Source organism: Dipodomys spectabilis, unplaced genomic scaffold (assembly GCF_019054845.1).
Source record: "Dipodomys spectabilis isolate Male_0828 unplaced genomic scaffold, ASM1905484v1 ptg000138l, whole genome shotgun sequence".
NCBI lineage: Eukaryota > Metazoa > Chordata > Mammalia > Rodentia > Heteromyidae > Dipodomys > Dipodomys spectabilis.
This window is the reverse complement of record NW_024870815.1, coordinates 1728701-1754586: the sequence shown is the minus strand read 5'-3', so window position 1 is coordinate 1754586 and position 25886 is coordinate 1728701.

The window sequence follows — 25886 nt, the reverse complement described above, 5'->3', positions numbered from 1 at the left end:
CCAGAACAAATAACATTTCTGTTATCTAGAAACTACCCAATCTCTGATAGTTTGAGTGGCAGAAATGGACCAAGACCATGGCATGATCTGACCCAGTTAATACATAAAATTAGCCATCAAACTCCCTGCCGTGACAACTTATTTCATCAAAGCCTAGAAGCTAAGATTTCAATTGTAATTCTGTTGGCAAATTGGGATCTACTTGTCTTTATAACTTAATTATGGAAATATTAGTATATTATCTTGGTTAGAAGCAAATCTTTAGATTCAGTCTATATGAATTACCAGCAGATAGCACAATTAAGGGTCCTTTTAAAAACCTACCTGCCACACTGCTCCAATTTAAAAACACCTATTTCTAAACCATTAATAATTTCAATTTTACTTTAAAATAATTACTCCAATCATAATACTGAATGCACATATGAGAAAATGGCACTAGGTAATTGGAGGAGACATGTAGTGTTGAGACTGATGTGGGGCGGGGGCAGGGATGATAGAGGGAGTGGCATTGTTCAAGATGCATTCTATTTATAAACTCATGTGTTGATAGGAAGTTCATTTGTAGAACTACCTAAAGATCATGAAAATAAATTAATGAATTAAATTTAAAAATGAGTTTATTTACAAGTTAGAAATTATGGAATGCAACAAAAATTCCTCAAGTCACAGAAAAGAAATTTAATATCCTTCTTTATTGTTTTTCAGGAATACAAGACTTCATTATTATTCAGTAGTAACAGGAATTCCTTTCTTTTTCCTTTTTTCAATATTTTATTTTATTCAATGTATTACAATATTTATGCTTTAAAACACATTCATTATAAAATATTATACTAAAGACAGTATTAAATAAACTTTTGTAACAATATTTCAAAATATTTTAGCACATCACACTGGCCATGTAACTTGACAGCTTCTGTAGGTTACTGATTGAAGAGTAGAAGTTCTATATCTATGTTCATCTTTAGGGCTAGTGACTGAACCCAGGGCCAATATCTCTACCGTTGAGTTAGTCTAGCAAATTATCAATAAAGAACTGAAGTTATAATTAATAATAATTATAGTTAATTAACATAATCAATATTTTATAAGTGAATTTACTAAATAATAAACTAAATAGTATTAGTTAATCAGTTATTCCTGGCCTTGACCAGGAATTCTAGAATCTAGTTTGGTACTAAGTTGCTTTTTACCTGTCTTATAATTGGCTGTTCTAGCAATTAGTATTTCAAACTTAATTTTTCAAAAGTAAGAAATGGAAACCAGAAGTTTTTTTTGTTATTTTGCTTTTTGTTTTCCTTTGTTGCAGTTTTTCATTTCTGTACGTTTTGCCTTTTTTGTACCTTTTTATTGTAAAAATGCTGCACAGAGGGGTTACAGTTACATGAGCAAGGTAATGAGTACATTTCCTATTGAGCATTGTTGCCTCCTCCTTGTTTTCCCCCTACCATCTCTTCCCTCCCACCTCCACAACTTGTATGTAAGTTTATCCTTTCTTTTTTCTTTCGGTGGTACTAGGGATTGAACTCAGAGCCTCATGCATACTAGATAAGTGCTCTTCAGTTGAACCATACTCAAAGTCTTGGTTTACTGTTTGGCAGTTAGTTTATGAGATAGAGTTTGGCTAACTTTTCGCTGGCTGCCCACAAATTCTGCATCATCTGCCAAGTATCTGGGATTATAGGTGCCTTGCTAGTAGCAGTAATTCTTGGTCTTTAAACATAATCAACTATTTTTGTGCTTTTAATGAATCATTAAGCAGACAGTGGTTAATGAAGAGACATTAAATGAACATAAAAACTGAAAGTTCTTACTGCCCTGTGGTCTTCAGACTTGTTACTGTTGACAAATATATACAACTTTGCATTTATCATTTTAATTATTCAGAAGTGAACAATTCAGTAATAAAGGATGCATTTATACTACTGACCATCACTACTACCTGTTTACATAAATTTTCATCATTCTCTATATAATCTCTGTCTTCATTACATAATAATATCCCCAGTCCCTGGTAATACTCTTCTATTTTCTGCCTCTACAAATTTGACTGTTCTAGGTACCTAATACAGGTGGAAACATACAACCCTTCCCTTCTGTATGTGATTTATTTCACTAAGTAGATTTCCAATGGCATCTATTTGGTGGAATTTATCAAAATTTAATTTTTTCAGGGCTAGTATTCCATTGTATATATCGTCATCTTTTGTTTCTCTAGTCATCTCAATTGTTAATGTATTTCAGTTATGGTGATAATCCTGCTATGAGATGGGCATACAAATACTAGAATCCCTGCTTAGAATTCTTGGGCCATATGGTAGGTCTGTGAGAATTACCACACTGATTTCCATAATGTCCCAGACTTTTGAATATCAGGAAATAAACAGACACACAGAGTGCTCACAGGCACATACAGATACAAATTAGAATCAGTGTGATAATTTTGTTTTAAACTGCCAAGTAAAGAAGCAAATAGCTTTTAAATATCCAAATAAACCTTTTTTATTACACAGACAAACACAAATAATAGTGCTACCACTGTAAGTGCTCTCACTTGATAGCTTCCATATATACTTTTTTATTATTTTCTTTTTACTGTTGTTTAGATAGTTGGAAATTTTGTTAAGGGCAAGCATTCGGCTATGGCATGACATCTCTAAATCATCATCTAATTGATCACAACCCATCTATTTGATTAAGAAGCAATAACTAACAGAGATGAATAGATTTATCAGACATCACAAGGTAGGGCAGGTGTGGAACTAGGCCTGGAGCTTAGTTCATCCTAATTTCAACTTAACAGTTACAGGCATTGAGGAAAACTACACATATAATAATAATAATAATAATAATAATAATAATAATCCCCATAATAATTTTGTACAAGGGCCTGGAGCTGATTGAATTGAGACCTGCAATTTAGATTAAAATGTCTACAAGCTGATCCTTTCCTTTGAAGCTGTGCCACATGACTAAAATGTTCTCTGATGTCACTCTTACCCTACTATAAAACTTGTCATTCCATCAGCAGCCTCCTTCCCAAGCTCTCTGTCCTCTGATGGGCTGGGTGATCTCCTACTTCCTCCTCCCTGTGTTTCTATGCTGGTTCTTTGCATCTGGCAGCACTTTCTGGTGATGCTATGGCCATTCTCCTTTTAAAATCATCAGCTGTTCTACTTCCCAATTTTACAAATCACCCTCAAGCCACAGCTTTTCCTCTAGGTGTCATATGTGCTCATAGTATAAAATAATTTGCATCCATCTTTTGCTAAAGCCGGATGGTTTCCCGGTCAGAATTATGGAGTGGTGTTTAGAATCCTCCTCAACATTTGCTCTAGACTTTAAGTGTTTTCCTCTTAAATCATAATAATGATGAAATGATGTTAAAATCCACAAGTGCCCAACCTAATCTGTTCCTCAAATTGAATTGATTTAGAAGCTTCCCAAATTAATTAATTTAGAAGATTTCCAAATCTGGTGTGTATTCCAGGAATACATAGCAGATCTCCTGGAGTAAGGACGGATGAGGGAGTGATCAGAAAATCTGGATAGTTGAAAAATCGCCAGCAAATTGTCTTGGTGGTGCACAGCAGAACTTGAGAAGCTGAGGCAGATAGATCACAAGTTTTAGGGCAGCCTCGAATACATAGCAAAATCTTGTCACAAGAAAAAGGAAGAAGAAAATATGGGAGCAAACAGAAGGGAAAGGGAGGGAAGAAAAGGGAAAAGAAAAAAGCCAATGGATTTTGATGTAGTTGAAGACATAAAAATCAATACCGTAACAAAGTGATCTGAAAAAAGGTAAATAAAAAAATCTGAATGAAATGACCAATGCAATTTATTATTATTAAATAGGTTTTCTTGGTTGGAAACAAAATAAAGTATCCCCTGCAAGTTCTACTGTACACATAAATGGATTAAATTGGTTAATGAATTTATCTGATGGACCACCTTTGCAGAGTTCCCCATTGAGTGATTGATGGCTGAACGAAACAGAAGTCTTGAGGGGGAAAAAGTGACTTGCACAGGCTGAAGAAAATAAGACCTTTGATTAACTGTTTAGAGGAATTTATAAAAGACTTGTATATCATGCAGGGCACTTTACTAAAACACAGTCATATCTAAAATCTCTAAGGAAGATGCAGAGCCTGCTCAAATAGCTTGCTAGACTTGTGAGAGACAATTCACCAAGAGTTTTTGCATTTCTCCACTAGTTGTTTTGTTATGGATTTTGTCTTCAAAGATAACTGTATAAGCCGGGCGCTGGTGGCTCATACCTGTAATCCTAGCTACTCAGGAGGCTAAGAGCTGAGGATCACAGTTCAAAGCCAGCCCGGGCAGGAAAGTCTGAGACTCTTACCTCCAATAAAGCACTAGAAAACCGGAAGTGGCACTGTGGCTCAAGCGGTAGAGCGCTCGCCTTGAGCTAAAGAGCTACAGGGACAGTGCCTAGACCCAGAGTTCAAGCCCCATGACTGACAAAAAAACAAAAACAAAAACAAAAACAAAAAAAACCCTGTATAATCAACTATCTTTGAAGGTAGAGAAAGGTCTTCATCCAGGAAAGAAGGCATATTTAGGTCCAGGTCAGGATAAGAATGACAATGTTCTTCTGTAGGATAAAAGCTAAAACAGCTTTGTTTGTATCCCTTGATAAGGTTGGAGTTTGTCTGGGTTCAGAGTTCTGCTGTGTGTGAAACATGGTCCCTGTGTGTGTGTCCCTCTGGCTCCCTATCATCCCCACCCTAGAGGTTTATGGGTAATCAACGAGAAGCTGGAGCTGGTCATTCTCCTGTATGCTGCAGAGTTATCAGTCAGTCCTTCATCTCTTGTCTTAGGATCCTGTCTTCTGCTAGCATCATCGATACTGTTGCAGACTTAACTTTCTAGATTGTGAGTTATGTAGCCCTATGACTTATGCCATTTCAGTATACTTCAGCTACTTTCATTGTACACTAGCACTTTTCTGAATAATGTGAGAGAAGAAAATTCACATGAAATGATTTCTCCTCTAAGCTGGCTTTTGACTAAACACAGGTATTTCCTACGGCACTAGGCTCTGCAGACGTAACTGGAAGCAAACCCCTAGCACTGTCCTGTTCTACATAAAAGTGAAAAGGCAGGTAATTCTGGCTCTTTGTGTGATATTTATGGTCTTCTGCTGAAGGTCGAGAGCCAAGAGTGCTTTCCATAGGTTATATGGAAATTCCCTGTCCACAGACAGTAGTTGTTTTAAATGGAAGAGCTTTGGCAAGCTCTTTACATTAGCAGCAGAAATAGGATGCCTTTTTAAACCATAAAGGGCATGAGATAGCAAAGGGCTGGCTCAAGTATTTCAAACTTAAAATAGCTCTACGTGGGAGATTCACTGTCGTGGCAGCTTTGATTCACAGGGATCAAATCCATGAACAATATTTCCCCTAAAAGCGTCATCATCACTGTGAAAAGCAGAAGAACAAATATCATTATTTTCAAGCTGGAGGAACTGATTGGCAAAGTAGTAAAGTGATACACCTGCTGTTATATTAATCATTGACTGAGCTGAAATGTTCCTAAATTGCCTTCCCTTTCCAATCACTTAAAAGCTAGTAATTATATATGAATATATATGTATATAATACAATTTTGAAATATATATAGAGATCTCTCTCCCCCTCTCTCTCTATAGATATAGAAAGTAGATGGATAGATGGATTGAGATAGATATATGTCTCCTAGAGACAAGACTTCCAAACAGGTTAAAGGTCTATTCACAAAAGAAAAATGATTGTTTTCTTATCTCAGGTCTAGAGGGCACATTTTTTTTTCAGAGCTGCAAATAGGAAATCTATAAAGAATAAACTGGCAAAAGTTAATTTAACCCCTTTGGGAATTATTTAATTAACAGAGCAGTTCACCATTCAATAACAGGTTCCTGCAAACTGTCAACAGTGAACTCAGTGTTTAGAGTCTGGAGACTCAGTGCTAGCTAAATGCACTGATAATGAAGTAGGGCACCTCATCTGTGTGGGAAGTGGTAGAGATTTAGTATGGAATGATCAAGGTATGTTCTGGATGTGCATAACATATCACATGCTACTAGAAGGAAATGGCTGTTTTCAAAAATCTTGAGTTCAGCTGGGCACACGTGGCTCACGCCTGTTACCCTAGTTACTCAGGAGGCTGAGATCTGAGGATCATGGTTCAAAGCCAATGTTGGCAGAGAAATCCCCATGAGATTCTTACCTCCAATTAACCACACTCAAAAGCTGAAAGTGGAGCTGTAGCTCAAAGTGGAAGAGTGAGCAAAAGAGCTCAGGACAGTGTCTAGGCCCTAAGTTCAATTGCAGTATATACAAAATTTTTTTGAGCTTGAAAATTCAAAGGTTTTGATTTTCACAATGGTTTATTTTATGAATTTGACTGATGCATATTTATCATAATAGGGAGGCTTTTTGCTATGTTGATATACATCTTTATATACCTATTTAGAGAATAATAAATGAATAAATAACTGATTTAATGTACTGCCAGTAATGAAAAGTTTAGTAAATATTTTTTAGAATAAACAAGGTTGGTTATCTTTCCTAATACTTAGCAAATATCAAAAAATTCTAAGTACATATTATATTATACATGTTTAAATGCCTATTTCCTAATACTTAGCAAATATCAAAAAATTCTAAGTACATATTATATTATACATGTTTAAATGCCAGATGATTAGAATACTGTAATATGCACATAAAATGATATAGCCAACACAGATACAGGAAGATAACAAACTGCAACTTGTTATTAAAATTATAGATTAAGATTTGAAAAGGACATAATTATTTGTACATAATCTTTGTTAATGAAAAGTAACTTTAATATTATTTTATGCCTCATTAAGGAAATTTTTAACTAGCAGAGGAAACTTATTTTCCATTTGTGCTACCATAATAAAACACATGGACTAGAATATTAATAAGCAATAGAAATTACTTCTCATAGCTGTGGACTCTGGTAAGAATGCTCTTGATAAATCCTCATGTGTCAAAAGAAGAAAAAATGGCATACATCATTATCATCCTGCTCTTTTACAAGTGAGCCCACGTGAATTAAATCACTTAACTAATGATCTCACCTAAATGCCACAACAATAGAGATTAAGTTAGGTTTGAGTTTTTGAAGGGATACATTCAAAGCATTGCACCATCTTTTCTATATGGTATCTATTCTTTGCAGCAATAATCACTGTTCCAAAATACATGAACCCTGTGTCTCAGAAAGAATATGGAACTAAATCCCTCTTGGGAGCCTTTGTGAAGAAGGTGAGATGTTCCACTGACAGCCTTCCTCTTTTCTTTCCCCTGTCTATGCTCTTCCTTGTGCCCTTGCATATCAGTTAACAAAGATTGAGGACATGACCTCTGTGGGCTGCATTCCGCACACCAAGGCATGCTAGGGATGCTGTCCAGTCAGCACCCAGTCAGTGTTGGGAACACACACGTCCTCATTCTCATGAGCACATTTGTTTTTCCTATGATGTGAACATCATGTCTTGTCATGGCAAAAGGCAAGAGGCACTGCATGAAACTGCGGAACAAGTCACATGCACCAGGGGATACAAACTCACTGGAACATCCACCATAGTCCTTGGTATGGGTTATATTATGTCCTCCTCGAATCCCCATGTGTTAGGACTTGGTCTTGACATTGTTGGAAGGTGATTTGGGTTACATGAGATTATGGTCCTAAAAGGGATCCAGGCCCTTGCAAGAAGAGACAGCAGTGCTCAGTTTCTTCACAAGTCACCTCCCATAGCATCCCTGCACACAGTAAGACACCTGTCTACAAACCTGGACAGGAGGCTTCCCCAGAAACCAAACATGCTAGGACCTCCACTGGGACATGTAGCTTTTAACAATGCGAGGAAACAAATCTCTGTTATTTCAGGCATTCAGTTTATGATGGTTACAAGATCAAGCTGCACTGCTGTTCCAGTACCCAGACAATTTCCTGACACAAAAGATATTGGTGCATCAAAGCTACTAAAACTTTATTCACACACTGTTGGTACCACTAAAGTTCATTGTATGGCAAATTTACTGTATTGAAATAAAAATTCAATACATGTCTGACAAAATTAAGAAATGTGAGGGCAGAGGTGGGATTAGAGGGATGTTGAATGGCATCTCCTTTGTAGATAAAGATAAAAAATAATTTTTAAACAAAAAAGAAATAAGAATCAAACATCTGAGTTAAATCTTATAGATCAATATTATAAAGATAAGTAATGTTGATAGTTTAATGGACTTATTGTTCTGAGATTTTTCTTTGTTGGTTGTGGGTCCTGAACTCTGGGCCTGGGCTCTGTCCCTCAGCACTTTAGCTCAAGGCTAGCACTCTACCACTTGATTTATAGCTCTACTTCCAGCTTTTTCTGCTTCTGTGGTGCTGAGGAATAGAACCCAGGGCCTCATGCATGCAAGACAAGCATTCCACCACTGAGCCACCTTCCCAGTCCTGTTCTGAGATTTTTGTTAGATATATTTCTGTATGTTCACAATTTTTCATTCAAATATCATAATAAAGTAAAACTGTATTAAGATATTTTTTCTAAAAAGTTAAGGTCAATTTTTTGTATCTTTCCTGGGGCTTGAACTTGGTGCCTTGGCACTGTTCCCGAAGTTTAGTTGCTCAAGGCTAGCAGCACTTGACCACTTGAGCCACAACTCTACTTCCAGCTTTTGGGTTGTTTATTAGGGTTAAGAGTCTCATGAGCTTTCCTGCCCAGGATGCTTCAACAGAGATCTTCAGATCACAGCCTGTTGAGTAGCTAGGATTGCAGGCAGAAGCCACCAGTGCCTGGCTTTGCCAAAGTTTTATTTTAACTATAGGATTAAAGATGTGTGTGTGTGTGTGTGTGTGTGTGTGTGTGTGTGTGTGTTTTAATTTCTGTCTGTTTCTAGCATCACACTGTGCTGCTGTACAGTGTAAATTTCCAAAAGCATTACACTGCTCTGCAGTGTGTGCCAGATATATTTAACAACATCTTTTGATTGTTTTCATAAACTACCTATCAACACCCCTCTCTCAAAAATGAGGATTCAGCTGAACTGTTTGAGAAATAGCTCAGGAGCGAGTGTTGCTCGCAGAGTACTTCTCATCCCAGCCACCCCGGGGCTCCTAGCAATTTAAGCACAGGGACTACATCTCTGTCAGTACTTTACACCCTGCAGTTCCTCCTATCCGAGGAGAGTCCCTTGTGATTCCCTATCACTTACTCATCCTTAGTCCTCATCACTCTCCACATTATTCGTATACATTTATTTATGCTATTCCATGTTCCCTGCTGAGCATATGTATGCAATCTTCAAGCAGAGACCATTGTCTATTTTGTACACTCCTCTCTCCCAGCACCACAGGGGTGGCTGGCATGCAGTAAATATTGGAAAGAGTGAAAGAGAAATGTAGAATGCATGGACAATATTTTGTCAACTTGGTATAACTCAACATATTTGCAATGTAGATGTCCACTGACTTAGTCAAACGCCAAGCTTTAAATTCCAGGAAGGAAATTCAAGTGCACTGTCATATTTATTAAATTTTGTGTTTTAACTGGACTGTATCTACAACTTATATATTATATCTACTATAGCATGTATGATATTTTCAGAAAAAGATGAATAGAAAACATTTCCCCGTACTAAGTGAAATCAATTGTTATTTCCTGTGTAACCCAATCCATTATATATTTTAATATTAAATATATACAAATATATGTTTATAAATATAAGTGTATTTATAATACATTAACTATATGTATACTTACATGTATGGTTATATATGCATATAAATATGAGTATATATGTGTGTGTATGTTTATACATAAAATTAACATGCATCTATATATAAGCATATAATATATATCCTTATAGACTTATACAAACATGTGCATGTGTATGTAGATACATGTATACATATATAAATAAACATATCTATTTATCATAAGTAGATAGATAGATAGATAATGGATGTGTCACACATATTGGTGATAAAGTTGATTAAAATAACTTGAACCAAAGTATATGAGGATTATGGCTACAGACAAAGTTCCTAGTAATATCCGTTTTTCTTTTTAATAAGTCACAGTTGGATGGATTTCTGTAAAGACATTCATAGAACTAATTGGTTATATTGGTGGTTGTAGCACAAATGAGGATTGCTGGCTAGATTCAGTACTATGCACTCTGAAGTATTTCATAAAAATATTAGTCCTGGATGCAAAAAGGTGATGATTCAACTGAGAAAAACCATACCACTCATGTAAGCGACTAACCCCTTGATGAGCTCATACCGGCTATGAACTGCAGGTTAAAAATGAGGACTTGGAAGGGGCACTGTGGCTCAAGTGGTAGAGCACTTGCCTTGAGCTGAAGAGCTGAGGGACAGCACCCAGGCTCAGAGTTCAAGCCCCATGACCAAATAAATAAATAAATACCCTCCCCAAAATGAGTACTTGATGCTACCAATTATTGTGATCAAGCTTTAAAATCTTTCTGCCCTCAAAAAGTGTGCTTTGATAAGTGAGCTTCTCATTCAGAGGAATATAGATCAATAATAATCTGATGTTTATCTTTAAAGATAAGATTCTATATATACTATAGATGACCCCCACCACATACATTCTACTCTTAGGGACTTAAGTAAGTGAATTTTTCAGTCTTTTCTGTTTCCTAATTGTTAAAAGAAGGAATATTGTGAAGTTAGTTTTATCAGTGAAAATAATTGAAGAAATCATACATTGGTCAGAGTTCTCTAGAGCCAGAAAATCAATAAGAAGTAAGAAGTTGGAGTTTATTTGTCCATTTGTTTGTTTGTTTCATGATATTGAGTATTGAACTGAGGGCCTTGAGCATGCAAGGCAAACCCTCTACCCCTAACCCACATTCTCTACCTGAGAAGGATGTGTTTTTCAAAATGGAATTTGGATCATCCAATTATGGATGAGAAGTTCCACCTTCTGCCCTCTAGGAATCGGAGATCCAGGAAAGCCAGTAGTATAATTCATGGTGCCTAAAAGCCTGGGAAACCAGAAAAACTACTGGGACAAATCCTAGAGCCTAAAAGCACAAAACCAGGAACCTACAGTGTGTGAGGAGAGTGAACTTGTAATTCCTCTGCCTTTGTGCTTCTTTTGGGCCCTGACCAGATTGAATGTCACTCAAATTGGTGAGGGGAATCCTTTGGTAGAAGCTATTCTCTTCCAGAAACCCCATTTCCAGACTTATCCAGAATCTGGTCATCCTTTATACCAGTCAAATTGATATACAAATTAATCATTGCATATCTAGAAATACTAAAATATATTCTGTCTCTAAAGGTCTTTCATTGAAAATGATTAGAATTATTATGGAGAACATTTTACATAAGTAAATAAACTCTCAAGGGATCAAATTCCTCAACTGAGTGTATGAGTATATTTTAAAGGAGATGTCTTTTTTTTGGGGGGGAGGTCCGGTCATGGGGCCTGAACTCTGGGCCTGGGTGCTGTCCCTCAGCTCTTCAGCTGAAGGCTAACGCTCTACCATTTGAACCATAGCGCCACTTCCACCTTTTTTTTTTTTTTTTGCTTATGTGGTGCTGAGGAATGGAACCCATGGCCGCAGGCATGCAAGGCAAGCGCTCGACCACTGAGCCACCTTCCCAGCCCCGGAGATTTCTGATTGAAGTACAATTATCCAAGCTTCTTGGTGAACAGACTATGGTCCCGAGCAGGGCTGGAGTTCCTGTGGGAATGCCACCAACAAACCAACTGGCCATCCATTGTCTTTTATTTATTGTGAGAATACCGTACAGAGGGGTTACAATTACATGGGCAAGGTAATGAGTACATTTCTTATCAAGCATTGTTGCCTCCTCCTTGTTTCCCCTTCCCATCCCTTCCCATCCTCCCCGTCTCCCCACCTGATCCTCGCCACCCCCCCCCCCAAAGTTGTAAAGTTCGTTTTTCGACATAAGGCATTTATTTGTCTTTTTGAGGGACAGATGCTCAGCTGTTTGACGTAGCTTTCTTTTCTGGTCTTGTCAAAGTGATGATGAGCAATCTTTGAGCTCCTTCATACAAGGTGTTCATTTGAAAGCCAATGAGGCCAACATTGGCAAACACTCCTGACACATTTTTGCTACAATCAATGCTACATAACAGAAGAAAGCCAGGTCATTCTTGCTGGGGAAGGACCACAGAACCACGATTAGTGGGGGAAGGAGGGAGATGAAGTTACCTTGTGTGTTAAAAGTTCAAACAAACAAGTTGAGAAGAGGGGTCATAAACAATTTATTGCAGCCATGATACTCCGATTTTGGTGAAACACTCCTCTAGATGTGGCAAATGTATATTTCAGATATGATTGAGATTTAAATTATTAGATTGGAGTAATGTAGATTAACTTTCATAATGTATTTCCATCTCATCTAATCATTTGAAGGCCTTAAGAGGTCCCTGAAAAAAAGGAAATCCTGCCAGTGCGCTTCCTTTGATTTAAGTATCAGTATAGTATCAGCCTTTCTCTGGCTCTTGAGTCTGATAGTAGGTTTTGCAAATTTAGACATGGCCACCCCCAAATGGTCTAAACCAATTTTTTTTGTTAATTGTGGGGCTTGAACTCTGGACCTGGGCCCTGTCCCTAAGCTCTTTAGCTCAAGGCTAGGGCACTACCACTTGAGCCACAGCACCACTTCAGGTTTTCTGAGTGGCGTATTGGAGCTCAGAGTCTCACAGACTTTCGTGCCTGGGCTGGCTCTGAACCGTGATCCTCAGATTTCAGCCTCCTGAGTAGCGAGGATGACAGGCGTGAGCCACAGGTGCCTGGCTAAACCAATCTCTTAAAATCTTTTACTTTCTCTCAAATTGTTGGAATATAGATGTATGTCCACCTGTAACAGGATTTCTTACCCACAGGATCTGGAAATAGGAGGGCGTATGATTTGGTACATGGACCTGTTGGCATTTATTTTGGCACCTAGGTGTTGTTAATTGGCTGAAAGTTCAGTTTTCCTACTGTTTCCTGGAAATAAATGTCCAAGAGGTAAAGAAAAGCAAAAACTTTTGTTTTCTGCATAAGTGAGAAACAAACTGCTTATGCTATGGATTTGAGAACATACTAGCAGTATTTTGAATGGAAAGATCTTTAGGCACGCTTCAATTTGATAGTATTTTTTCTTTATTCTTTTCTTTTTTTCCCCGCCCTCAGGCTCAAGTTTTTACTTTCACAAATGTCCTGCCTCTGAGGTCACATCTTCTCCTAATATTTGAAGAACTGATGATTCAAAATGAGGGCAGAAATGTCACATCATGCCTTGAGCAGAGCACAGGCTGCAGAAAGTCCTGGGATTTATTTTGGGCTCTATGGTAACTCGCAGTGCAGTGGGGCATGCTATTGCTAAATCCCTCTGAAGATTGCCAGTCCGGAGCATGGGCAGACTCATAGAGTTTTGTAGGGGCAATTCATGTTTGTAAATACTTCAGAACCCTTGACCTAAAGATGAGATTGAGGTGCACGGTATTATTTTCAAGTGACTGAACATCTTGCTCCCATGAACTCTACAGACTAAGGTGGTTTGCTTAGTTTACTGAACACTTCTTGTGTTTGGTTTCACTGACTACTAGAAAAGTAAGAAAGAGTGAAAAGCAAAGCGAATTGGTTTACTCTCTCATAAGAGGTAAGAGGATATCATAGTCAAATTATGCTCAGAACTGTTCTCACAACTGTTCTTAAATTTGTATAATGTTTGAGGCCAATGTTGATAACCTCAAAAATCATTTTAAGTTATAGAATAAATGCATACACACATCATCAAGAGATGCAGTTAAAAAAGCAATATGATAAAATATAGATAAAAAATTCTAAAAAGGCAGGTAAAGAAGAATGAAGAAATAAAGAAATCGGGGACAAATATGAAATTAAACACAAGTTGCTGTTTTGAAAAAACATGATCCTAATTAGATCAATTGCCAATGTTGTCATTCTTAATTTATATTCAACATAAAAAGATCAATTGAGACTTCAGTTTTTAAAAAGTTGCATTATTTTCTCAAAAGCATCACCACAAATGTCACACCCAATTTGAAGCTATTTCTTTTGGAATTTAGCATGCCTTCACTCTGTGTGAATTTAAACATATCCATCCCTATAACTGTCATTCACACACTAGGAATTTCTAATTTAGATGTCATTTCCACCCCAGCGATTGTGAGAGGACCTTAGGAGAAGCAGTGTCATTGGGAGATTTCCATACCCATCATGCACAGGGTGATGTCCTGTATGGTTGAAACAGGCTGAAATGAATGGTAACTCTGCTGTTCGACACCTCTTGAGTGGTGTGACACACAATCACCTGCCTCACAAACTCCCCTTCCAGTGACTGCCTTGACCATTTCCACGGCTCTGCACACCGTGAGGGGGTGTGTCTCAGTACAAGAGGAAGGAGGCTGATGTGGAGCCTGTGCTAGCAATTTTGCTCTGGCTTTAGGATGTGCCACACACTGGTGGTGGCCAGGCAGATCCCAAGCACTCATGATTCAATGGCTTTGAGTTGCCTAAATAATTACCTTTCTCCAGTGTGATCTCATTGCTGAGAGAAATCTTACTTGTTGGCTTTTTAAGGATATATTATGAGTGTATTTTATGATTTTTTTCCATTGCGGGTACTACGGTTACTTATTTGCTACATTCCTCACAGGCATTTGATTAGCCTGTATAAATGTCAGCCTGAGTGAATGGGTTTCACTTTATTTAGTGTCTGGAAGTCTAACTAATGATACCATTATAAAGCGAAGAAAGGAAACAACTCTGAGAATCACAGTGCTTTGTGGAAATTGTCTTGTTCCTTGTGATTTGTGAAGTCTTGATTGGGACTAACAGTCCTTGAACTCAGGGATAGAGTAGGGCTTTAACACAATTGAGTCACCAACTATACTCTATTTCTCATCTATACTGATTGCCAGGCTAGCCCGAGAGGACTGACAACCAAGTCACTTACATAAGGGTCTCTCAGGTTCATCATCCTCCCTGTATGTCCCAATTCTCTAGACAATGACTTATAACTTAGTTTTTTGTTTTAAAAGTTATAGTTTATTATCTGTACTTAGTTATACATAGGAGTTATTACTCAAACAATCAGCTCATAAGAACAATGCATCTTAATGACCACTTCATCATTCTCCCCTATCCTTCCCAAACCCTCCCCTCAATTTTCTAAATTTCATAGGATATATATTGTTTTTTTCTTGTAAATTCCACCGACAGTTGTTCATAAGATTTTGCTTTCTCAAGCTAAATTAGTTTCCTTATGAATAGCCCCTCGCTCATCATTTCCTAAGAGGCCAAATGGTAAGGAGTCTCCAACTTGTATCATTACCTCAGTGGGTGCAGGACTGTTCGGGTTTGCACAGTCTGCTCTATCTCTAAGCATGCTTAAAACCCAGTTCATCATCATTTTGCCCCAGAAGCATCTCCTTGAATTTTGAATGACAATTACTGACACTGCCTGACACCCCTCCTCCACCCCCATTGAGTCAACTCAAGGAAGCCATCATCCTACATTGTTTCTTTCTTCACTCTCTTCACTTTCTCTAGTCAATGGATCCTACAAACCAGTCAATTTCTCTTCCCTTTCCTTTTGTCTCTCAAGTATTTCCTTAGTTTTACTTCCATTTAGACCAATGCTGTTTTCTTATCAGGGTTATTCTAACAGTTATTAACCATGACTAACTCTTGCTAATTTCCAGTCTCACATTGTTCTAACTAGTATTTGAAGGTTGCTGCTCAGATACACATCTGAATATTCTGCTCCTAACTTCATCTGTAAACTCATGATCAATCCCCATTATTTGACCCACAGGATTGCCTTTGTTCTCTTTATTCTATTGGGTTTCTTTCCACCTCCAAGGTGGCCCTTCCCTCTTGCCATCAGTAACTTTTACTCGAGCTGCCCAGCGTACAATTGAAGCAAGACCTGCTCCAGGTCTGTTCTCACTTAGTCTGAGCTATGTCACACTTCTCTTTCCTCCTCAGCAGCAGATTCACAACACTCTCATGGTCAAGTCAGAGGAAAAGGAAGTTCAGCTTTCTATGGAGTCCCCTGTGGCAGAGATCCTGCCATCTTTCTGCTCTGAGGCCAGTGTGATGTCTAGACTAGTTGGTGCTCAATAAAAATTGAGTTGACCCAAAGTGTTCCAGGTTGCTAGGATTTCAGAGATCATTGCAATAGCTTCATAACTGATCCCCTGCCTCCAATGCCTTTCTCCAATAATTCCTCTCCTATACAGTGGTAGCAAAAGATAAAGAAGAAACTGCTTTTAGATTTTTCTTCTTTCTGAAGGATTCACAAAAGCTTCCTAATAGGTTATGAAAATAAAAGATTTTATGAAACTAAAAAAGGTTCCCTCTCTTCTGGAGTGAGTAGTGCATATCCAAGTATATCTATAAGTACTCATTGGTTCAGGGCTTTTCTAGCTCATGTTACTCTGCTTTGCCATCATCTTTTATGATGCAACCATCATACTAAATATTAGACACTTAGTACTTGCTCATTCCTTCAATTATTAAGTTTGGCTCTTCACCTTTATTTTACTTTCTTGCTTGTCCTAATAAAAATTCTATTCTCTCTCTCTGCTGGAGTTTGTTTGTAGAGTCTCATGCTTGCAGGCATTCTTCCCCTGGGCCTTGCCTTTAACCTTTGTTGTGCACTGGCTATTTTGAGATAGTCTCACCTTCCTGCCTACACACCTGAACCACAAACCTCCTACATCATATTTCTCACCACAGCCGAGCAGACAAGTATGTGCCATTGGCCCAGCTGAAGTTTTCCAGAGTTGGAGTTTACTGCAGCATTATTACCATAGCCAAGCTATGGAAGCAACCCAGATACCCCTCAGTAGATGAATGGACCAAGAAAATGTGGTATATATACACAATGAGTCACATGTAATTCTTTCCTCTCAATCACGTCTTCCACATAGCTAGGTGGCAGTTGTGTGCTACCATACCCACATAGTGATTAATTAAGAGAGTCTTGTGCACCTATTAACCAGACTGACTTTGAATCACTAAGCTGATTGCAGTTTTCCAAGTTCTAGGATGACAGGTGTGAGCTACCATACCTGACTAAAAATTCTGTCTTTTGGAATTTCAGATCATGACTTTCACTTCCGTGGCACTATCCACAAGAAATGAATCTGCACCAATCTTTTTCTCTATGTATATGTATATGTATATATATATATAGTCTAATATAGATGTGGTTATGTTTTAGCTATACTATTTTTCTAACCACTTTCTACATGGAAAACTACATATTTGATTTTGTGAATGAGTCTGAGAGTTACACAAAGTTAGAGACTTAAAAATTATACTTTTTCATACAGCATCCTTTTTTATTATTTATTTATTTTTATTGTGAGAATACCATACAGAGGGGTTACAATTACATGGGCAAGATAACGAGTACATTTCTTATCAAGCATTGTAGCCTCCTCTTTGTTTCCCCTTCCCATCCCTGCCCATACTCCCCCCTCCTTGCACCAAAGTTGTAAAATTCATTTGTTGACATAATGACTAGTAATAGGGTAAATTCCATCCACAGGAAGCATCTACTAAGACTTCCTCTCCATCTGAGAAAAGCATGTATCTTCTCCTCAAGTTTAAGTTCATGTGTAGAAGATGGTTGATACCCCCTTAGACTTCTTTTTAGATCTTAAAGAATTTTTAGAGAGTTCTTTAAATAATCAGGAAAATTTTGCCTTTACACTTTTAACATTGATCTTGACCCAATCTGTAAAAATGGAATTTTGATGTCAAGTTGTGAGACTCCTATTCCATTCACAAGCAGTAATCTTGAACATAACACATTATATCAATATGACAATCATATTAAGTTACATCTGTAATTAAGGAGAGATTGAGTTGTTTTTGTTTTGCAACTCAGTTGAAGTAAGGTAATAGAGACACACTATCAAATAAAAGATGTTGACTGCCTGGCTTGGATTTTATTTTATTTTATATACAAAAGCATTATTATGTAGAAATAATGAGTACCTAAGTCAAGAAGTCTAGGTTTTTACTAACAGAAAGTTAAGCAGTTTTTAAGTTGGACAAAGTTGGGATAAACAGTGGAAGTAATACAAAGATATAGGACTGTGTTCTGTGAAATGAGATGTACTGTTTAGCTAAAGATCACTTCCTCACATGTTATAATTGGGTAGTATTTATGTTTCAGGTGAAAGTTTTGTGAGCAAACAAATTGCAGAGATTTTGAAAATGTAAATGCTGTGGTAACAATAAAAGCCCCCAGGGAACCCAGCATTATTTACCCAGACAAGTGAGCTGTGACAGAGATCTTTCTTTTATCACTTCTATAGCTCAAATTCCATTTTCCAGCTTTTTCTCAGTGCGCTACGACCTATAACTTAAACAGTATATATTGTACATCAGACATGGAAAGTGTGCTCTTCCCATCAGGGGACTTGTGCAATTGACTTGCTGTCCTGGTGAGAAGATGAGCAAATTGGTAGGGGGCAAGAGGTCAATCTGCATGCATGGCGTGCTAATGTCTTTGTAGATAAAAAAATTATAATAACTCTCTTGGATGTCCCACACTTTATGCATATATATATATATATATTTAAGTAAAATGCATGTACAAATTCTTTGAAGGTTTTTAGAATGAAATTGAGTTAGCAATTTTATCATGATGCAACTCACTATTGGCCTTCCACCTCTTTGGGTCTCTGCCGTGGTGATCTGAAGGACCAATTTGAGAGGAACCCTTATGCGAGTCTACTGAAGACAGATTCCTTGTCAGGCAGAAGGATCATTTTCATTTATTAATTCTATATCCAATGGGTGTTAATTTACTAAGAGCTGACTGCTATTATTTAATTTTTAACAATCACAGCACACATCTGGGTTTCAAAACATTAAAAAAAATTCTCAGCATTTGTTTCAAAACTCAATGTCCTGCTGTACTGAGATGTTTCTTGTAAAATCAATTAATTAACTGTCAATCACAGGGGCCCTGTCATGAGTCTTGAGCCTATGTGTGCCATGTAAACATGGTTAATAAAACAACACCCTGGAGCAAAAGAGGTCAATTGCTGCATGGTGACATTAAAAATTGGACTGTGGCATGTTGACATCTTTAATTGAGTTAAGTGTTCCATGAAAAGAATGAAAGAAGTTAAATGAGAAGCAGGGTCCTTCATTATTTCCAGAATTGTTGATGTGGGAAATTTTTTTTCAAGTAGAGAATTTTGCATCTGTAAAAGAAATATCAAAGTGCGTGATTTCTCTGAAAAAGAATATTAAACACCTCCATCAGTAGAAAGAGGAAATGATTTGATATTTACAGGATCTTCAGGGACTTTTTTTTATTATTTTTAATTTTAAAAAGGATAATAATAATAAATTCAGCAAGGGAATTTCAGAAGATATAATTAATTATAAATTCTAAAAGGAAATTTAAAAAAAAATGGTGGGCTACTTTGTCCTCTAACAACTTGTTCTCAACTAATCTTTTTTTCAGCTATTAGTAATTCACTTTTTATTACTTTAAAATATCTGTACATTTGCATAAACAGGGTATAGGTTTTAAGTGTGGCAGTTTGATGGATTTTGATAATTACATACAATTGAATGAAAGAGAATGTCATGTTAAGTAAAATAGGCTAAGCGCAGGATGACAAGCACTCAATGATCATATTGATATAGAAAAAAGTGTTCTCAGAAAAGGTAAGAGTAGAATAGTAATTATCAGAGGCTAGGAGACTATGAGGGACGAGTTGACTAATGGGTGCCAAATTATATTTGAATGGGAGAAAGTTCTGGTGTTTTTAATTGTATAATAGCACAGCAGTCTTATTCTCTTTCTCACACACAAATACACACAGATACACATACATACATACATACATACATACATGTACATACATTAGTAATTCTAGCTTCCACATATGAGGGAAAATATTCAACCTTTGTCTTTCTGGGCCTGACTTACTTCACTTTACATAATTCCCCCCAGGTCTTTCCATCTTTAAAAATACAATATCATTTTAATGGATAAAATGGATGTGTAAAATTCCATTGTGTATATATGCCACATTTTGTTGTCCCATTCATCTGTTGACAGGTATCTGGGAAGATTCTGTAATTTGACTATGGTGAATAGTACTGCAATGAACATGGTTATTCTGGTGGCTTTACTGTAACTTGGTTTGTGATCTTTTGGATAAATGCCCAATAGGGGAACAGCTGGATCATAGGGTAGTTCTTTGAAGAACCTCTTAATTTGATTCAATAAGTAAGCATAAACTGAAAAATAAAAAAAAATCATCATCCCAGAAACTTTCCTTGTGATCCTTCCTAGAAATTCCTTCCTTACTGCTATTTATTTTTATCAATGTAAACGATATTTCTTGATGCAGATTTTCATATTAAGTGAATCTTGCAATATGAACTCATTACTGTGTTCCTGGAATTTATCAATGTGTTTGTCTAACTGTAGTTTGGTCCAGTATTTGGGTCTCAAAAAAAAGCAAAACTTTCTGATTAGTATTCCAGTGTGTGAATATAACAACATTTGTTTTTCTGTTAGGGACACTTGGATAGTATCCAATTTTGGTCTCATGTCTTGAGAATATTCACTATTAACTTTTACTTCACAGAAACGCACAAACACTTTTTTGACTGTTTTCTCACCTAGGAAGTGAAAGCTGTTTTTCAATTGCTCTGAAGAGGGTGGGTGATTTTAAATGAGTGATGGAACAATATATGTCTGCTGTTGAACTTTTTAGCTATGGGTGCTAATACCATAGAACATTTGTATTTTCCTACCGAAAATTAAAACATGCAAGTTTCTTAGGATTTCTATTGAAAATAAATACATACATTGAAAAGTTGTGAGTGTAAATTGCTGTAAATGATGTCAATGATAGACATTTTTTTGATGTTTAGAATACTTAACTCCATTCAATGAAATAGTTTACTTAGAATTAAAATTTCCTATTTATTAATATGTTTTCATCTTTCTTTGCTTCAGAAATTTGAATAAGTCAAGATATTCAAAGATACAGACTGTGTGCTTATATTTTTAGCTATCAAGAAAAGGCATGTTCTAAAATGCCATAATTATGTATAGAGCAATACCTTTGTCCAAATGCTGTAATTATTTGGAATACAGTGGGCATACTGTTAGCATAATTTACCTCATTGTTCAAAATAGCCACAGAAGTAGCCCTACACTAGATGATTGGCAACTGTATTGAAGTCTTGAAGTCTTGAGGGATGGGCACAGGCATCAAATTAAAGGCACACCTTAACATATGTTTTAGCTTGTCATTTTACTACATCTAATGGTTCTGACATGAAATCAAATTTCTCATGGTAAAAGATATTTTCTTCTCTAAATTTTTAAGAGATCCTGTGATTTTTATTCACAACTGTGTCTTTAAATCTAATGGCCAAAACCCTGACCATAGTAGGAAATGAATATTGTTAGGGTGACTGAAATCTATGTATAACCACAACCACAGCTGATTGATCTGTGTCCTGTTTTGTACTATAGTTCCCATACTAATCAAAAATGATGGGAGGCATAACAAATATTTTCTTGACTTTATTTATTTAAAATAATTTTCCTTATTCAACTTTTAATACATCAAAAGCTAGGTTGTTTCTTTCTTGTTTACTAGTTGGCCATGTGTTCTATTTTCCTACAATGAAACAACATTTTGTGCTGGTTTCTAGGTTTCTATACTAAGAATGTTCCCAAATGGAAGAATTATGTGCCCTGCTTGGCTTGCATCCATTTTCCAAACCACTTCGATTTGCTTTGGATTGTTAACACTCTACAAAATGGAGCCAAATCCAATAGATGCCTTTCTTTCTTCATCTTACTCAGGCTAGTGAAGTTGACACAAGTAGTCACTTTTATTTTCCATTAAAATGCTCCCTTCCTGATACTCTCCTGGTTTATCTCCTACCTACTATATTCTCAGTCTTGAATTTGGTCCCTCTTCTCAGTAAATATTAGAATCTTCCTATGACCCCCAGCCAGCCTTTTCTTCCTTCTCTACCTTCTCTTAGGTGACTGAGCCAATCTCTATGACAGATATTTTCAGTCTGTAACTCCAATCCTGAGTTTTCCAGTGATCTCTGCATTTGCATATAGAACTGTTTATTTGATCCTTATTAAAAATATCTTTATTAAACATTCTACAAAATAATGGGCTTCTTTATGAGTTTTTCAGTTATACGTGCAATATACTCCAAACCTCTTCACCCCCTTCCCATCTTTTCCTTTCTGTCCTCCCACAGATGACTTGTTGTAATCCTCCAGAGGTAGTCCCACTTTCATGTTTATAATCTTCATCAGATCACTTTCAGGTTCTATTGTAGAATTAGTCCTTCTTGAACTGGAAAATGCAACTGGGCCACACACTTAAAATTTTAAAAAGTCTGTACAAAAGGGTTTCAATATGATATCCCATACATGCATAATATAATGTACAACAATTATAGACATTCCCTTGATACTTTTATATCTATCTTCCACTTTCTGACTGCATTCCTAATGATCTTCCATTTACTTTCATGCTTCTCCCTTGCCCCCAAGTTTTCGTATATGAAGGAAAATATCTGGTGCTTGTCTTTATGAGACTGGCTTATTTCACCTAAGAACCACTGCAACAAATATGAACTTGCTTCATTTTTGAATATTGAATAGTGGATAAATATTATGTATATAAGGCACATTTTTCTCTTCTCCCCCTCATTTCCCTCTTCCTCTTTTTCTTCTCCTTTTCTACTTTCTCCTCTTTTGGTGGTGCTAGGATTTGAAATCCAGGCTTTGTACTTGCTAAATAAGTATTTTATCACTTGAGCCATGTGCCAAGTCATGTTGCTTTTTTTTAAAAATAAGATTTTGCTTTTGACCTAGGTTTGATCTATTTCTATTTCTCACATAGCTGTGATGACAGGTGCACACCACCACACTCAACATTTTATTGCTTGAGATATGACCTCATAATTTTTTAGTCCAGATTGGACTTGAAATAGAAATACATTCCTCTCAATCTTTGCTTCCAAAGTAGCATGGATTATTGATGCACGTGATCATACCTGGCATGGCATATTTCCTTGATCCATCCATCCATCCATCCATCCATCCATCCATCCATCCATCCATCCATCCATCCATCCACTGAAGAATACCTAGCCTGACTCTCTATCCTGGGTATTATGAACAATTCTACATTAATGATGGGCATACGGGTACTTCTATACTGATTTTGATTCTTCACAAATATTCCCAGAACTGGAGTAGTTGAATTGTATGGAAGTTCTAAAGTCAGTTTTTAAGGTGATTCCATATTGCCTTTCATGGTGACTAATACATATTCTTCACAGCAGATACAAAGATTCCTTCCCATTCTGTCCCTCCATTTTCACCAACAGTTGTTTGCTTTTGTCAGACATGGGGCTTGAACTCTGGGCCTGTCCCTGAGCTCTTCAGCCTAAAGAGAGTGCTCTACCCCTTGAGCCACAGTGCCACTTCTGGTTTTCTGGTGATTAATTGGAGATAAGAGTTTCATGGACTATCCTACCCAGCCTGGCTTTGAACCATGATTCTCAGATCTCAATCTCCTAAGTGGCTAGGATTACAGGCATGATCTACTGGCACTTGGCCTTGTTTGTTTTTTGAAGTCAGCTACTTTTATGGAGATAAGATGGACTCTCAGTTGTTTTCATTTACACTCTCCTTTGATGAAAGATTTTGAACTTTTTTAATTCATCCGTTGGTTATTCACACTTTTTATGTAAAAACTATATAGCCCATTTGTTGACTGGGATAGTTTTTGGTGTTTAATATTTTACATACACTTTACATATTCAGGCATTAGTTTTCTGTTGGATTAATAGCTAATAAAGATTTTCCCCTATTTTATAGATTATCCCTTCACTGTGTTGTTTGCTTTGCTCTGTATAATCTTTCCATTTATGCACTCCTACACATCAATTCTTGCAATTATGTATTCCTACTTAGAAAAATCATAGACTACGTCTAGATCTTGGAAGGTGCGTACTGTAATTTCTTATAGTAGTTTTAGGTCTTACGTAAAGACCATTGATCCATTGTAAACTGACTTTTATAGAGAGTGAGATGTTAGTGGGGCTATTGTTTCAGTCTTCTGCATGTAGATATCAACTCTTCCCAGCACCTTTTGTTTACTCCGATGTATACGTCTGTAAACCTTGTTAAGAAACAGATGACTGTAGGTTTATGGATTTATTCTGAGTCTCTTATTCTGTTCCACTGCTCTACATGACTGTATTTGTGACAGTAGCATGCTAATTTTGTTACTGTGGCTCTGTATTATAATTTGAAGAGAGGGTATTATGATGCTTCCTTCTTGTCCTTTTAAAGCAAACTAACTTGATTACCTAATGAGGATAGTTATATGTGGAACAACAGAAATAAATTTAGTGAAGAAAATTCATTTAAGATTTCTTTTTTTTTCATGCTTGCTTCTTCTAGATATTATCTTAGATCAAGGTTTGGAGGAGAACAGAAAGGTTTTATAACTCACTCTTTTTTCCTTGTAGTGACCTATAATTTGATTCTAATTGTTAATGGTCTCAATGAAAATATTATCCACCCCATATAAGTTATACCGTATATTTATTAAGTTAATACAGACATGTTTACATGTCTAATTATGCACATGTAAAAAAAATCAGGCTGGGGATTGTAACTCAGAGCCTGATACATGCTAGGCAAATATGCTACCCCAGAATTGTACTCTAGCCTATTGTGTTCCCATTTAGAAATAAATTCATTTATATAAGTAGAATACATGTGAGAAAACATCAGTAAAAACATATTAAAAGTATATCTTGGCGAATTTTCACAAAGCAAATACACTCTGATACCGTCAGCCAGATTATGGAGTAGATTATCACAAACCCACAATAGTTCTTCCTTGGCTCCCTCCCAATGTGTTACCTCTGCCTTTTCCCTACAAGTAAACACTGTGTAAACTCAGATATCATAGAATAATTTCCTTGTTTTTGAATTATGTATGAATAGGATAATGTACTACCTACTTTTATGTGTCTATATTCATTGATGATCATTTTCTCTGTGAGATTAATCCATACATTAAATGTACTAGAATTATTTCTTTGAAATGGATGCACATATTTTAATTTTATACAACATAGGTTATTTTTACAGCTCTTATAAGTATACCATAATGTATTAATTACATTGTTGTTGAACAATTTCTTTTATTTTTCAGCTTCTATGGACAATTCTATCATGGATGTCCAAGTTATGTCTTTAAAACATATATACATATTTCTGAGTATATAGCAGTAGAAATGTTGACTCAGAATATTCCTATTAACAGCTTTAGAAGACCTCATAAAAAAGATTTTCAAATCCATCTAACTTTCTCTCCTTCTGTTCTCTCTCTCTCTCATTTTACCCCTCTCCTTATACCATTGTATCATGCTCATTTATTGAACAGACCATTCTTATTTTGTTAGTCTTTGATGTCTCTCTTTTCATTTTCGCAAACCAAGTGCTTATATAGTTCAAATAATGCCAAGTATACATTTTAAAAAGACAATATCAGCCATTAACATTGCCAGACCCATTTAATAGCTTCAGTAACAGTGATATTTAAAACATTAATATTAAAATGTTAACTACATGATTTAAAAATATTTATTGTATCAAAGTGACAATCTGATGAAAGGTCTGAACTCTACCCCAAGAGAATACACATTGTACAAACATTCTAAATATATTTTCAAAGGTGTTTATGAACACATTACAGTGACTGCATTCTGATT